The 16,332-nt window shown below is 38.2% G+C and overlaps 1 protein-coding gene and 1 non-coding gene across 11 annotated transcripts in view; one reads left to right on the top strand and one right to left on the bottom strand.

Moving 5' to 3' along the window:
* SLC35F4 (solute carrier family 35 member F4) overlaps positions 1–16,332 on the bottom strand; it is a 211,948-nt gene that overhangs the window by 125,796 nt on the left and 69,820 nt on the right. The window contains exon 3 of one of the 10 annotated variants that reach the window (XR_015134320.1): positions 160–250. The exons of 8 other annotated variants lie outside the window; for them this stretch is intronic. The gene's annotated coding sequence lies outside the window, so the exon portion shown is untranslated. Of the gene's footprint in view, positions 1–159; positions 251–11,933; positions 15,785–16,332 lie in introns of those variants that run through there. One more of the 10 variants, XR_015134317.1, reaches the window with a different exon arrangement.
* Positions 12,804–12,876, top strand: TRNAS-GGA (transfer RNA serine (anticodon GGA)). Its single transcript has one exon. It is a non-coding gene; the product is annotated as a tRNA-Ser (tRNA).

Below are 16,332 nucleotides of genomic sequence, written 5' to 3'. Positions count from 1 at the left end.
GAGATAGTCTTTTAAGAGGTAATTAAGTTAAAATGAGGTCATTAGGATGCACCCTGATCCAATATGACTGGTGTTATTATAAGGAGATTAGGACACAGACACAGAATAGGGAGGAGACTGCCATCTACAAGTCAAGGAGAGACCGCAGAAGGAACTAACCCTGTGGACACCTTGATCTTGGGTTCCAGCCATCAGAACTGTGAGAAAACAAATTTCTGTTTTTCACGCCATCCAATCATTGCGAGCAACCCTAGAAGATTCATACAAGGTTTCACTGGTTAAAAATCCACATCATAAATCAGAATAGTAGAAGAAAGCTCAAAACCACATATGGCAGCAATGGTACCAAGGACAGTATTTCAGTTGGAATTTAAAAAGTGGTTTTTTGCTTTAACTGACCCTATTTAGATATGGCTTACGTATAAAATTTGAAATCACCCACTAGGTCCCCGTGAAATAGTTACTCTTTGAACAGAGGAGTTCTTTGTCCTATTCTAGAATCATGTTGCAACAATTTGTACAAACATTTTTACAAAACAATTTGTGCAAACAACAAATATTTTATGAACATTTTCTATACTCTTTGAACACCTCTCTCCTCTTCTAGAGCACAATGAACTCTTCTGAATTTCAAGTTTGGTGTCCTTTGTTCCTGCTCTAGGGTCTGTATGTTGTTCAACCAACCCTTTCCCTTCCTAGTATCAGCTAATTAGCTTCTCTCCCACCATTGCCTACATCCCTTGCTTCTCCAGCCAAAAAGGAGACCTTCCTGAGAGAAACACACATAGATAGGTGCTAATTTTCAACACCTTGTGGGTTATTTTCCTTATTGGTCTTCAGTCGCTCAGTCATGTCCGACTCTTTGTGACCCCATGAATCACAGCACGCCAGGCCTCCCTGTCCATCACCAACCCCTGGAGTTCACTCAGACTCACGTCTGTCGAGTCAGTGATGCCATCCAGCCATCTCATCCTCTGTCGTCCCCTTCTCCTCCTGCCCCAATCCCTCCCAGCATCAGAGTCTTTTTCAATGAGTCAACTCTTCGCATGTAGTCACTATGAATTAATCAGCCATTAGTGACAGAAGCTTTCTTTACTTGTAAAAATAAAAAAAATAAATAATGTACTGAAATGTAATTTCTGAAGAACATAAGCAAGATTATCCTAATTTGAGAAAAATTTTTTCAACAACTCCTGAAACTCCAATGCTTTGGCCATCTGATGCGAAGAACTGACTCATCTGAAAGGACCCTGGTGCTGGGAAAGATTGAAGATGGGAGGAGAAGGAAATGACAGAGGATGAGATGGTTGGATGGCATCACCGACTTGATGGACATGAGTTTGAGTAAACTCCGGGAGTTGGCTATGGACAGGGAGGCCTGGTGTGCTGCAGTCCATTGGGTCACAAAGAGTCGGACACAACTGAGCAACCGAACTGAACTGAAACAACTGTGCATTCAGATGAAAATTTCAAAGATAGGAGATGAACTGTCACAATGCAAGTCCATGGAATCACTCATGTGGACTTGCTCCTAGAGAGAGATGGTTCTCAATTCAAGGAAACTGAGGAATATTTAGAAAATTCTAATAGATACTATTCTCAGACATCCTGAGTTTATTGGTCTGGAGTAGAGTCCATTCACTGATATTTCAAAAATATATCAGAAATTTGAAGGAGGGTTATTAAAGAAGAAAAGAGAGGAAAAAAGTTAGTGAAAAGGAGCAGAGAGATTATAAGAGTGATTGAGAGATAAATAGCAGGGAGGAATTGGTTCATTTTTTGTTCCTAACTACTAGGACCCTTTGCAAGCAAAATTTGGGATAAATTAGATTTGATTGCAGCTAAGAGCATCATATTAAGACCTTGGAAAAACACAAAATTGTTGCATTGCAAAATGGATGTTATCTTTAACTGTGGCATCACCATGAGACAGCTTTATAAATTACAGGGTACAATGGGTTATTTTGATGAGATTATGGGTTCTTTATATTGCTTACTCAGACAGGGATAATAACAGAATATAATCATGTATATATTTATAGTTTCTATTGAAAAATCCCTTAAAGATGACCAGGGTGAAATTAATGATGATTGCATTTCCAAGGTGTGCTTTCTTTATAATGAAGTTGGTACCACCTGTTAATCTGAGCAACCATATTTAGATGGCAAAGTGGGCAAGATTCCACCTAGACGTAACATAGTATGCTATCTAAATGCAACCTGGTTTTCCTGCTATTCTTCCTACTGGGTAATATTCATTTGTTGATCTTTTTGTGGTCTTCAAGTAACAAATACTTGGAAATTCAAGCAGTGTTTTAAGTTATTTAAAAGGGTTCATTATTTACCATTGTAAATTAATTAAAATTTTTGTTTTTGAATCAATTAGACAAGAAGAAAAAGCTGATTAAAATAGTGCCAAGGCAAAACAATATTTAGTACCAAAGTAACTGTACACAGAGAAGTTGGCTGAGATAATACCAAAGTTCTTTTGATTACACAGTAACCAAAGTTACTGTGTATATATTATTTGTCAACTGCAATAAAGAATATCTTTATAAAGGTGTTAAAGAAGGGACTTTCCTTGAAGTCCATTGTTTAAGACACCATGCTCCCAATTCAGGGTTCTATCCCTAGTCAGGAAACTACAATACCACATACCATGTGTGTAGCCAAAATAAAAATTAAATAACAGATATGAAAAGAAAACATGCCTTTCTCCATCTGAATATTCTGTTTCAAATTCAACATTCTTCAAAATGTGCTTATTTCCTCTCACTCCCCAAAGTCTTAACCCCAGTTCACAACATCATCCTCTCATCAAATTAGAAAGTTCCACTCCATCAACTTCTCTCTCTCCCCCTCTTATCCCCAATCCACTCCATCTATCTAGCCAATTCTACTTCCTGTTTTCTTCTGAAGTCTCTTCTACCACTCTCCAGTCCACCACCACAAGATTCCTGCAGGTCTACATCTTACCTGGAGAACGGCAAGTGTCTCCTGATAGAGTATTAAGTCATCTCAAAGGCACACATACTTTTAGGAATGAAGTCATTATTAAAACAACAAAACAACACCAACAACAAAGATCTCCCTGTATCTGATCTCGCCTCCCCATCCCAGCTCCCCATGCCATTTCCTATAACGTTTCCAGAAATATCTTTGCAAAATAAAAATTGAGTATATTATTCCTTTGCTTAAAACCTTTCGATGCTTAAAAGATATAGTTCAAATTTCTCAGCATTCTAACCATTTCATACCTGCCCACAAGGAATAATTACATTTATTTCTCTAACAAGCTACACTCCCTCCATATCACATCTTTGCACTCTCTACTTTCTCTTTCTAGAATATCCTTTAGCATTTTCTCTCACTAACCTTAAACTCCTTCTCTGCCTCAACTTTTAAGCCTGGAATAAAATATTGCCATTTGGCCCAGTCAGTGTCTCCTGGAATGAGTTAGTTGATCCTTTCTACCGATAGCCCTAACACTCTGTATAAACATTAACTGTAAGTTATGAATTGGGCAATAACTATAGAGCACCTACTGTGTACTAGATGCTAGTGATACTATAGCAAATAAGGTCAAGTCCATGTTCTCACAATGGACACAAATGTGTCCATTGGGAGAGACAGATAATAAACAAAAAGAGCAGTTTCTATAGTGATGTAGAGACAGAAATCCAACTGGAAGAGATTAAGAACAGAATAGGAGATGAGAGAGTGGAAACAACTTGGCACTTCTGGGGGTTTTATTTATTTTCATTTCTTCTTCGTCCTCTTGACTGTGACCCACAGATGAACAATGACATTTATTGACGTAATTGAGGGCACAGCAATACTATTTGGCTTGTAGTAAGTAATCAATACATGTTGGATAAAAAAAGAATGAAAAAGGAAGGGCAAGAAAAGATGAAACTTCATACCCAGTTTCTGCCATGCCAGCTTTTGGATAACTTACTCAACTGGGGACAGAAAGCCTACATGCTAAAGTTAGCAGATCAAATACTCTAACTCTGATGGACTGATAACTGACACTTAACTTTTTACATATTGAAGGTCAAAGGGAACTGCAGTCTGCAGCCAAGGGTGGGAATTCATGGGTAGTAAAGGATTTTATACATGTTATATAGAGTCAGATACTGAACTGGTATCAGGACACATATAAAGATGGACATGCTCCTTGGGAAAATTAAGAACATGGGTGCTAACTGTAATACTAGAGTATGAATAATCAACAGAAAAACTGAAACTTAAGTTGGATATACAAATTTTAACACTAATTGCAGTCATTTATGTTAACTACTGACCGTTTATACTTAATTATCTTGTAGCACAATGATAATTTTCACTCACGCGACATTACAATTTTAACATTAATTTAAGCCATTCAGGTATGACCTAAATCAAATCCCTTATTATTATACTGCTGCTGCTGCTAAGTCGCTTCAGTCATGTCCGACTCTGTACAACCCCATAGACGGCAGCCCACCAGGCTCCACCGTCCCTGGGATTCTCCAGGCAAGAACACTGGAATGGGTTGCCATTTCCTTCTCCAATTATTATACAGTGGAGGTAACAAATAGATTCAAGGGACTAGACCTGGTAGACAAAATGCCTGAACAACTATGGACGGAAGTTTGTAACACTGTACAGAAGTCAGTGACCAAAACCATCCCAAAGAAAAATGAATGCAAGAAGGCACAGTGGTTGTCTGAGGAGGCTTTACAAATAGCTGAAAAAGAAGAGAAGCAAAAGGCAAGGGTGAAAGGGAAAGATACACCCAGCTGAACGCAGAGTTCCAGAGAATAACAAGGAGAGATAAGAAAGTATTCTTAACTGAACAATGCAAAGACATAGAGGAAAACAATAGAATGGGAAACACTAGAAAACTGGAAATACGAAGGGAATATTTCATGCAAGAATAGGCCTGACAAAGACAGAAACAGTACGAACCTAACAGAACCAGAAGATATTACGAAGGTGACAAGAATACACAGACGAACTATACAAAAAAGATCTTCATGACCCAGATAACCATGATGGTGTGGTCACTCACCTAGAACCAGACATCATGGAGTATAAGTCAAGTAAGCCTTAGGAAACATTACTACAAACAAAGCTAATGGAGGTGATGGAATTCCAACTGAGCTATTTCACATCCTAAAAGATGATGCCATTAAAGAGCTGCACTCAATATGCCAACAAGTTTGGAAAACTCAGCAGTGGCCACAGGTCTGGAAAAGGTCAGTTTTCATTCCAATCCAAAAGAAGGGCAATGCAAAAGAATGTTCAAACTACCATACAGTTGTACTCATCTCACATGCTAACAAGGTTATGTTCAAAATCCTTCAAGCTAGGCTTCAGCAGTACATGAACCAAGAACTTCCAGATGTACAAGCTGGCTTTAGAAAAGGCAGAGGAACCAAAGATCAAATTGCTAACATTTGTTGGATCATAGAGAAAGCAAGGGAATTACAGAAAAACATCTACTTCTGCCTTATTGACTACACTAAAGACTTTAACTGTATGAATCACAACAAACTGTGGAAAATTCTTAAGGATATGGGAATAACAGACCACCTTACCTGTCTCCACAGAAACTTGTATGCAGGTCAAGAAGCAACAGTTAGAACCAGACGTGGAACAATAGACTGGTTCAAAATTGGGAAAGGAGTACAACAAGGCTGTATCATGTCCGACTCTTTGTGGACATGTAAAGTCCCAATGGACTGTAGCCCATTAGGCTCCTATGTCCATGGAATTCTCCAGGCAAGAATACTGGAGTGGGTAGCCATTCCCTTCTCCAAGGGATCTTCCTGATCCAGGTATCAAACCTGAGTCTCTTGCATTGCAGGCAGATTCTTTACTGTCTGAGTCACCAGGGAAGCCTGTATATGTCACCTTGCTTATTTAACTTCTATGCAAGTACATCATGAGAAATGCTGGGCTAGATGAATCAGAATCTGGAATCAAGATTGCTGGGAATATCTCAGATATGCAGATTATACCACTCCAATGGCAGAAAGTGAAGAGGAACTAGAGAGTCTCTTGATGACGGTGAAAGAGAAGAGTGAAAAGTTGGCTTAAAACTCAACATCAAAATAAGGTCATGGCACCCAGTCCCTTCACTTCATGGCAAATAGAAAGGGAAAAACTGGAAGTAGTATCAGCTTTTACTTTCTTGGGCTCCAAAATCACTTCGGATGGTGACTACAGGCATGAAATTAAAAGATGCTTGCTCTTTGGAAGGAAAGCTATGACAAACCTAGACAGTGTAGTAAAAAGCAGAGATAACATTTTGCTGACACAGACCCATATAATCAAGCTATGGTTTTTCCAGTAGTCATGTATGGATGTGAGAGTTGGACCATACAGAAAGTTGAGTGCCAAGAGTACATACTTTCAAATTGTGCTGCTGGAGAAGACTCTCGAGAGTCTTTCGAACTTCAAGGAGATCAAACCAGTCAATCCAAAAGGAAATCAAACCTGTGATCAGGGAAATCAAAGGAAGAACTGATGCTGAAGCTCCAATACTTTGGCCACCTGATGCGAAGAGCTGACTCATTGGAAAGGACCCCCATGCTGGGAAAGATTGAAAGCAAAAGGAAACGGGGGTGGCAGAGGATGAGATGGTTAGATGGCATTCTGACTCAATGCATGTGAGTCTGAGAACATTCCAGGAAACAGTGAAGGACAGGGGAGCCTGGCATGCTGTAGTCCGTGGGGTTGCAAAGAGTCAAACATGACTTAGCAACTCAACAACAACCAACTAATATTTATCTAGTGCCTGCCATGATAAAGACATTCAGTTTGGCTCTGTTAGGGGGCTGTGCAAAAGTTCAGAGAACAGGTCCCTTTCTTTAAGGAGTTACAATTAAAGGGGAGAAAAATGCTCACTGTGACAGATTCTTTATGAGATGATCAGTGCTAAGAAATGACAGGCCATATGGAAGATTAGTCTTGAAGGATGTGATAGAATTTGGTCAGATAAAGAAGGTGGGAGAAGTAAATATTGTCTTTCTTTGCAGAGTTTTTTGCAAATCTTATGATTTTATGTAACCTTAAATTCTATTTTTAAAAAGTCTGTTAGAACTAATCAACAAATTCAGTAAGTTGCAGAAAACAAAATCAACCCACAAAATCAGTGGCATTTCTGTATATCAACACTGAACCATCTGAAAAAGAATTAATTCCATTACATAGCATAAAAAATAATACTTAGGAATAAATTTAACCAAGAAGGTAAAACATATGTACACTGAAAACTATAAGACATTGATGAAAGAAATCAAGACACAAATAAGTGAGAAGATATCATGGATCAAAAGTTACTATTGTAAAAATATCCATACTAACCAAAGTCATCTATAGATCCAATGCAATCCCTATCAAAATTCCTATGGCATTTTCACAGAAATAGGAAAAACAATCTTAATATTTGTATGAAGCCATGAAAGACCCCAAATAAATGAAGCATCTGAGCAAAGACAAATCTGGAAGCCTTGTACTTTCTGATTTCACAAAGTAGAATGGGGTGGAAAGTAGAGTGGTGGTTGCCAGGAGTTACGGGAAGACGAAAATGGGCAGATATTGAAGTGTATAAAATTTCAGTTATGCAGGATGAGTGAGTTCTAGAGATCTAATGTACAGTATGGTGATTATAGTTAAGAATATACACTGTTGTGTACTTGAAAACTGCTGGAAGACTTCATCTTAAATATTCTTACCATGAAAAAGGAGGGTACCTATACAAGATGATGGATATGTTAATCAAATTAATTGTGGTAATCATTTCACAATATACATAAACATCAAATTATCATGAGTACACTTTAAATTTATATATTGTTATATGCCAATTGCATCTCAATAAACCTAGAAAAATATTTTAGAAAATAAAAATAAGATGGTTGGATAAAAGGGTATTCTAGAGTGAACAATGTGGGACACTATGGTGAGTATCAGGAAACTATGAAGAGTGCAGTCTAACAGAAAAAGTAAAACATGCAAAGGGGTGGAAAGGGAAGTAAGAATGGAAAAGTGGATTGAGGTGATATCATGGTGGCCAAGAATAAATTTTGTCCACTTTCTTATCAATTTCCAGAAAAGTTTTACTGAACATTTGGAATTCTCTATATCAATAAGGTTTTCTTATTCTCAAAGGCCCTACCATAATAAAGTTCCAACATGGAAGAATTTCTGAGGAGGAGATCATACATAGAAAGCCCATTTAGTTTCACTTAGTAGCTGTCATCCAGCCCTCTAGTCTCAACATTAAATTGTCACCCACTGTGCTATATCGGAGAAGGCAATGGCACCCCACTCCAGTACTCTTGCCTGGAAAATCCCATGGACGGAGGAGCCTGGTAGGCTGCAGTCTATGGGGTCGTGAAGAGTCGGACACATCTGAGCGACTTCATTTTCATTTTTCACTTTCATGCACTGGAGAAGGAAATGGCAACCCACTCCAGTGTTCTTGCCTGGAGAATCCCAGAAACAGCGGAGCCTGGTGGGCTGCCGACTCTGGGGTCGCACAGAGTCGGACACGACTGAAGCGACTTAGCAGCAGCAGCAGATTACAGTTACTCATTTTTCTTATTATTCGTGTGTAAATCTCTACCTCCAGGTGGAGCCAGTGTTCTAGGAAGTTCCAGTAAATGCAAATAAGTCTTTGAGATAAGTACTTCCAGAAAGACCTATCATCTACAAAATTGTGTCACATAATTTTTGATAACTATTTATTGGAGTACTTTGAACACAGCCAAAATTAGAACATACTATTTGTTTCATTATTCCAAAGACTCTTTTGTTAAAATTTTTTCAACAATGAATATGAGAACGGATTTTGACTTTCCATTCAAGGGAAATAAATGGAAGCTTTTCTTTTTGCATTCAACTCTATTTAAAATAAAGTAGGTATACTTCTCTGCAAAGAGCTGAACTTACAAATGAATTGGGCATTAAGACCAAGTTTGTGTAAGGGGAGTGTTTCCCAACAATATCGTTTGCCCCTCAACACTTTTTCTCAGTATGTGAAGCTCCTCTGCCCGCTCAGACTTCCAATTGGGATCTTAGCATGGACCAGATATATGTTCTTTTTGAAGAACTTAAAATCTGATGCAGTTTTGATGCTTAAACCCAGAGTCAAACTTCAGAAGGAAAAGAATTTAATCCAATTCAACTCCTTCATTTTTAATTTTTTTTTTAATTGTAGAATGTAACATAGATTTAGAAAAGTAGTATACAAAGGATACAAAATGATAATTTATAACAAAATGAGCACCATGTAATTGCTCCCTTGGTCAAGAAACAGAGCACTGCTGCTGCTGCTGCTGCTAAGTTGCTTCAGTTGTGTCTGACTCTGTGCGACCCCACAGCCCACCAGGCTCCCCCGTCCCTGGGATTCTCCAGGCAAGAACACTGGAGTGGGTTGCCATTTCCTCCTCCAATGCATGAAAGTGAAAAGTGAAAGTGAAGTCACTCAGTCGTGTCCGACTCAGCGACCCCATGGACTGCAGCCTACCAGGCTCCTCCGTCCATGGGATTTCCCAGGCAAGAGTACTGGAGTGGGGTGCCATTGCACTGGGAGCACCTGAAAAGCTGTCCTCATGATCTCTCCCAAACATGGTCTTCTGCCTTCATGGAGAACCCATATCCTTGGTTTTCTCCATGGTTTGGTGACCTAAGTGTACACCTCCAAACTCTACCTTAGTTTTGCCTCATTCTGTTTTTTGAACTCCATATACATGTGATCATATAGCATTTTTAACACACCTTGCTTCTTTCATTCTATGTAATGTTTGTGAGATTCATAAAACTTTTTGTGAAGCTGTATTCATTTTTATCACAGAATAGTATTCCTTTGTATGAGTACACCACAGTTAATTATCCATTCCAGTGTAAATAGACATTTTACTTTGTTCTCATTTGGAAACACTGAAAATAATGTTGAGAGTTTAACAAGGAATTCCTAGAATTTAATCAATCAGTTTTGGAAGAACTGACATCTTTCACATTGAGTCTTCCAATCTATAATCTTTGCCCATTTTTAAACTGCATTGTCTTCTTGCTATTAGGCTGTATGAATTCCTCACATATTTTGGATATAACACCTCATTAGATATGGGCTTCCCTGGTGGCTCAGATGGTGAAGAATCGGCCTGCAATGTGGGAGACCTGGGCTCGATTCCTAGGTTGGGAAGATCCCTTGGAGAAGGGAACAGCTACCCACTCCAGTATTCCTGCCTGGAGAATCCCATGGACAGAGGAACCTAACAGGCTGCACTCCATGGGGTTGCAAAGAGTCGGACATGACTGAGCAACCTTCACAGGCACAGCCTCATTAGATATACAGTTTGCATACGTTTCACCCATTCCATAGGTTGCCATTTCATTGATTGTTTCTTCTGCTGTGTAGTTGATTTTAGTTTGATGTAGCTGCAATTGTTGATTTTGCTTTTGTTGTTTTAGGTGTCATATGCAAAAAAAAATCACCAAGACCAATATCAAGCAGCTTTTTCTCTATGCTTTCTTCTAAGAGTTTTAAGGTTTAGCTCTATTTAAGTAATTTTGAATTAATTTTTGTGAGTTGTGTAAGACAGGGGTTCAAATTCATTCTTTTGCCTGTGAATACCCAGTTTTCCCAACACCGTTTATGGGAGAGACTATTCTTTCCCCATTTAGTATTCTTGGTTCCCTTGTGAAATATTGATTGCTGATTATATAAATATGGGTTTATTTCTGGGCTCTCTATTCTATTCATTGGTCTATATATCTGTTTTTATGCCAGCACCATATGGTTTTAACTGTAGATTTGTGAAGCAGTTTGAAATCAGAAAGTGTGATGCCTCAAAGTGTGTTCTTGTTCAAAACTGCCTTGGCCATTGTGGTCTTTTGTGGCTTAATACAAGTTTTAGAATTGTTTTTTGTATTTCTGTGAAAGATGCCATTGGAATTTTGATAGGGATTACAATGAATCTAATAGGTGGGGAAACAATGAAAACAGTGAGACTTTATTTTCATGGGCTCCAAAATCACTGCAGATGGTGACTGCAGCCATGAAATTAAAAGACACTTGCTCCTTGGAAGAAAAGCTATGACCAACCTAGACAGCATATTAAAAAGCAGAGACATTACTTTGCCAACAAAGGTCTGTCTAGTCAAAGCTATGGTTTTTCCAGTAGTCAGGTATGGATGTGAGAGTTGGGTATAAAGAAAGCTGAGCACCGAAGAATTGATGCTTTTGAACTGTGGTGTTGGAGGAGACTCTTGAGTGTCCCTTGGACTGCAAGGAGATCCAATCAGTCAATTTTAAAGGAAATCAGTCCTGAATATTCACTGGAAGGACTGATGCTGAAGCTGAAGCTCCAATACTTTGGCCACCTGATGTGAAGAACTGACTCATTGGAAAAGACCCTGATGCTGAGAAAGATTGAATGCGGAAGGAGAAGGGGAGGAGAGAGGATAAGATGGTTGGATGGCATCACCGACTCAATGGACATGAGTTTGAGTAAGTTCCGGGAGTTGGTGATGGATAGGGAAGCCTGGCATGCTGCAGTCCATGGGGTCACAGAGTCAGACACGACTGAACAACTAAACTGAACAATGAATCTGTAGGTGGCTTTGGGCAGTACGGATATTTTAACAACATGAACCCTTGGAACTCATGAAGATGGAATGTGTTTCCATTTATCTGCATCTTCTTTAATTTTTTCATTAATGTTTTGTAATTTTCAGCTTATTGGTTAAGCTTATTCCTAAGTATTTTATTCTTTTTGTTGCTATTGTAAGTAGGATTGTTTTCTTAATTTTTCTTCAGATAGTTTGTTGTATATGTATAGAATGAATGGTTTTTGTATGTTTTCACACCCTGAATATTTACTCAATTCATTTAATAGTTCTAACACACTTTTGTTTTTATTGAGTCTTTAGAGTTTTCCATGTATATAATAATGTTACCTGCAAAGAGAAATAATTTTTACTTCTTCCTTTGTGATTTAGATGCCTTTTGTTTCTTTTTCTTGTCTGTTGCTCTGGCTAGGACATTAGTACTATGTTGAATAGAAGCAGCAAGAGTGGGAATCCTTGCCTTGTACAGAATTTTAGAAGGAAAACATTTTTTCTCCAATTATGTTAGCTGTTAGCTTTTGAAATATGGCATTTATTAGATATTGAAATATGTTCATTCTATTACTATATTGTTGAGAAAATTTATCATAAGTGGATAAACAAAAAGCATTTTGTCAAATCATTCTTCTATATCTGTTATCATGTGAGTTTTTTCTTTTGTTCTGTTAATATGGTCACACTAATTGATTTGCATATTTTAAACAAATTCATATCCCAGGAATAAATACCATTTGGGCACAGTAAATAATTTTTTTCATGTGTCATTGAATTTGTCTTGCTAGTATTCTGAATATTTTTGCATTTATGTTCATCAGGGATATTGGCCTCTAGTTTTCTTATGTCTTTGTCTGGCTTTGATATGAGAGTAGTGTTGGCATCACAAAATAAGTTTGGAAGTATTCTTTCTCCTGTTTTTTGGAAAAGTTTAAGAATTGGTATTAATTCTTCTTTAAATGAATGACAGAATTCATTCATGAAGCCATGTGTTCTTAAGCTTTCCATGCTGGCAGGTTTTGGATTATTGGTTCAACCTCCTCATTTATCATTCAGGCTTTCTATTTCTTCTTAATTTCATTTTGTTAGGTTGAATGTTTCTGGGAATCTATTTATTACATCTAGGTTATTTAGTCTGTTGGCATTGTTGTAATAATTTATATTCCTCTAATGACAGGGCTTCCCTGGTGGCTCAGCGGTTAAAGCATCTGCCTGGAATGCGGGAGACCCAGGTTCGATCCCTGGGTCAGGAAGATCCCCTGGAGAAGGAAATGGCAACCCACTCCAGTACTCTTGCCTGGAGAATCCCATGGACAGAGGAGCCTGGTAGGTTACAGTCGATGGGGTCGCAAAGAGTCGGACACGACTGAGCGACTTCACTTTCACTTTCAATGACAAGGAAGCCTGGCATGCTGCAGTTCATGGGATAACAAAAAGTCAGACGTGACTTAGCAACTGAACGATAACAATAATTAATGATGTTGGTTTGTAGTTTTCTTTTCTTTTTTTAAACATTATTTATTTGGCTGCACTTGGTCTTACTTGCGGCATGTGGGATCTATTTCCCTAACCAGGTATTGAACCCGGGCCCCCTGCATTGGGAACACACAGTCTTGACCAATGGACCACCAGGGAAGTCCCTGCAGTTTTGTTTTAATGTCTTTGGTTATGGTGTCAGGATGATCCTGGAATTATAAAATGAACTGAGAAGTGTTCCTTCCTCCTCTATCTTCTTGGATAGATTGTGTAGCACTGGTATTATTTATTCCTTAAGTTATTAGTGGATTTCACTAGTGAAGTTATCTGGGCCTAGAAGGTTTTTGACTATGAATTCAATTTATTTAATATATATAAGACAACTCACATTTTCTGTTTCCTCCTCTGTAAGCTTTGTTAGTTTATGTCTTTCTAAGAATTTGTCTATTTTCATCTAAATGGGCATAAACCTGTAGTATTGCCTTATTATTTGTTTAATGTCTCAAGGGTCTATAGCAATGTCTCCTTTTCCATTCCTGATATTGGTAATTTGTCTTCTATTTTCTTGGTCAGCTTGGCTAGAGGCTTATCAGTTTTATTGATCTTTTTAGGGAATCAATCTTTGGTTTCATTGATTTCTTCTACTCTGTTCTCAATTTCATTTTTAATTTTTATTATTACCCTTTAATGCTTGCTTTGGTAAATTAAACATTTGCCTTTTTCTTTTTTAAGCTTCTAAAAGTAGAAACATATCTTTGACTTGAGACTTACATTACAATAAGTCCCCTATGTATGAACCTTCAAGTTGTGAACTTTCAAAGATGCAAATGAGCATTCCAAAAATGTCAGGCATGAGCAAAACTGCAGCTTGCCCTCTGTCTCCTATTGCTGACAATCCTTCAGCTCTATCATCTCTCACTTCTTCCTCCTCTAGTCAGTAACTGTTCTTGCCTGTTCGCCTGTGCCATCCCTGGTATGCCAGCTGTTGTACTGTACTACTGTACTTTTCAAGATATTGTACTGTAAGATTAAGAAGGCTTTATTTCTTGTGATTGATTTTTTTTTATGTATTATTTGTGTGAAAAGCATTATAAACCTATTACAGTACAATGGTATATAGTCAATTGTGTTAGTTGGGAACCTAGACTAACTTTGTTTTATTCTTTAGAATGAATTCATGGGCTTCCCTTGTGGCTCAGTTAGTAAAGACTCCGCCTGCAATGCAGGAGACCTGAGTTCGACCCCTGGGTTGGAAAGATCCCCTGGAGAAAGGAATAGCTACGCACTCCAGTATTCTGGCCTGGAGAACTCCATGGACTGTATAGTCCACGGGGTCGCAAAGAGTTGGATACGACTGAGCAACTTTCACTTAGAATGAATTCATAGAAATACAATCGCTATTTTGAAGGATGGGTGTATTTTTTAAAAATTTTTAATGTTTCTGCCCAAGTCCAGGAAGTTTTTATTTTTAATTCATTACCAACTCACAACTATGCTAAAAAGTAGCAAATATACCATTTTAGAAGGTATTTTGTAAAATCTTTCAAGACAATTCTTATTGAGATACAAGTAGATAATAGCATTAGAAGGCAATTTAATCTATCAAGTTTCAAAGAGCTACTCAGAGAAAGGATTTCATTCCAGGATCTCAGAGCATGAACATGATACTTTAACAAATGAATTCCAGAAAGATGACAGCAGATGCCAACCAGAAATACAGAGGAGATTGTGCTGCTCCATTGAACAAGTTTTTAAATTATCTTAATTAAAGCTGGAAAATCAATGAACTGATTAAGGAAAATTGCCCTTTAGGTATTTATAGCTCTTTTAAGTAAGATGTAAATCCATCTTCTGTGGGTATAGATCATATAGACTTTTCTTTAACGAAAATGTTTAATAGCCTATTGAGTATCTAGAAGTATAAATTTCTCTCTATATATAAGTGTTAGTCACTCAAACTCTTTGTGACCCCATGGACTGTAGCCTGCCAGACTTCTCTGACCATGGAATTCTCCAGGCAAGAATAGTGGAGTGGATTGCCATGCCTTCCTCTTGCGGATCTTCTCTACACAGGGATTGAATCCAGGTCTCCTGCATTGCAGGCAGGTTCTTTATCATCTGAGTATATTTAATTTATTATATACTATATCTAATGAACTGCGGAAAATTCCTAAAGAGATGGGAGTACTAGACCACCTTATCTGTCTCCTGAGAAATCTGTATGTGGGTCAAGAGGCAACAGTTAGAACCAGGCATGGAACAACAGACTGGTTCAAAATTGGGAACCAGGCTATATGTTGTCACCCTGCTTACTTAACTTATATGCAGAATACATCATGTGAAATGCCAGGATAAATGACTCACAAGGTAGAATCAAGACTGCCAGGAGAAATATTAACAACCTCAGATATGCAGATGATACCACTTTAATGGCAGAAAGTGAAGAGGAATTAAAGAGCCTCTTGATGAGGGTGAAAGAGGAGAGTGAAAAAGCTGGCTTGAAAGTCAGCATTCAAAAACTAAGACCATGGCATCCAATCCCATAACTTCATGGCAAATAAAAAGGGAAAAAGTGGAAGCAATGCCAGATTTTATCTTCTTGGGCTCCAAAATCACTGTGGACAATGACTGCAGCCATGAAATTAAAAGATGCTTGCCAATCCTTGGAAGAGAAGCTTTGACAAACCTAGAGAGCATATCAAAAAACAGAGATATCACTTTGCTGACAAAGGTCCATATAATCAAAGCTATGGTTTTTCCATTAGTCATGTAGGGATGTGAGAGTTGGACCATAAATAAGGTTGAGCAATGAAGAATTGATGCTTTTGAATTGTGGTGCTGGAGAGAAGACTCTCAAGAGTCCCTTGGACTACAAGGAGATCAAACCCGTCAACCAATCCTAAAGGATATCAACTTTGAATATTTATTGGAAGGACTGATGCTGAAGCTGAAGCTCCAATACTTTGGCCACCTGATTCTAAAAGCTGATTCATTGGAAAAGACCCTGATTCTTAGACTGAAGGCAAAAGGAGAAGGGGGTGGCAGAGAGATGGTTAGGTAGAATCACTGACTCAATGGACATGAATCTGAGCAAACTCTGGGACATAATGAGGAACAAGGGAGCCTGGTGTGCTGCAGTCCACGGGGTCATAAAGAGTCAGACATGACTTAGCAACTGAACAACAACAAAACATAATGAATTGAAAAGTGTTTTATACACACACACACACACAC

This window comes from Bos grunniens, chromosome 10, assembly GCF_055505025.1.
Source record: "Bos grunniens cultivar Pamir isolate PY7600 chromosome 10, Bosgru_T2T1.0, whole genome shotgun sequence".
NCBI lineage: Eukaryota > Metazoa > Chordata > Mammalia > Artiodactyla > Bovidae > Bos > Bos grunniens.
Note: the sequence above shows the minus strand (reverse complement) of the source record. Positions and strands in the feature narration are given on the sequence as shown.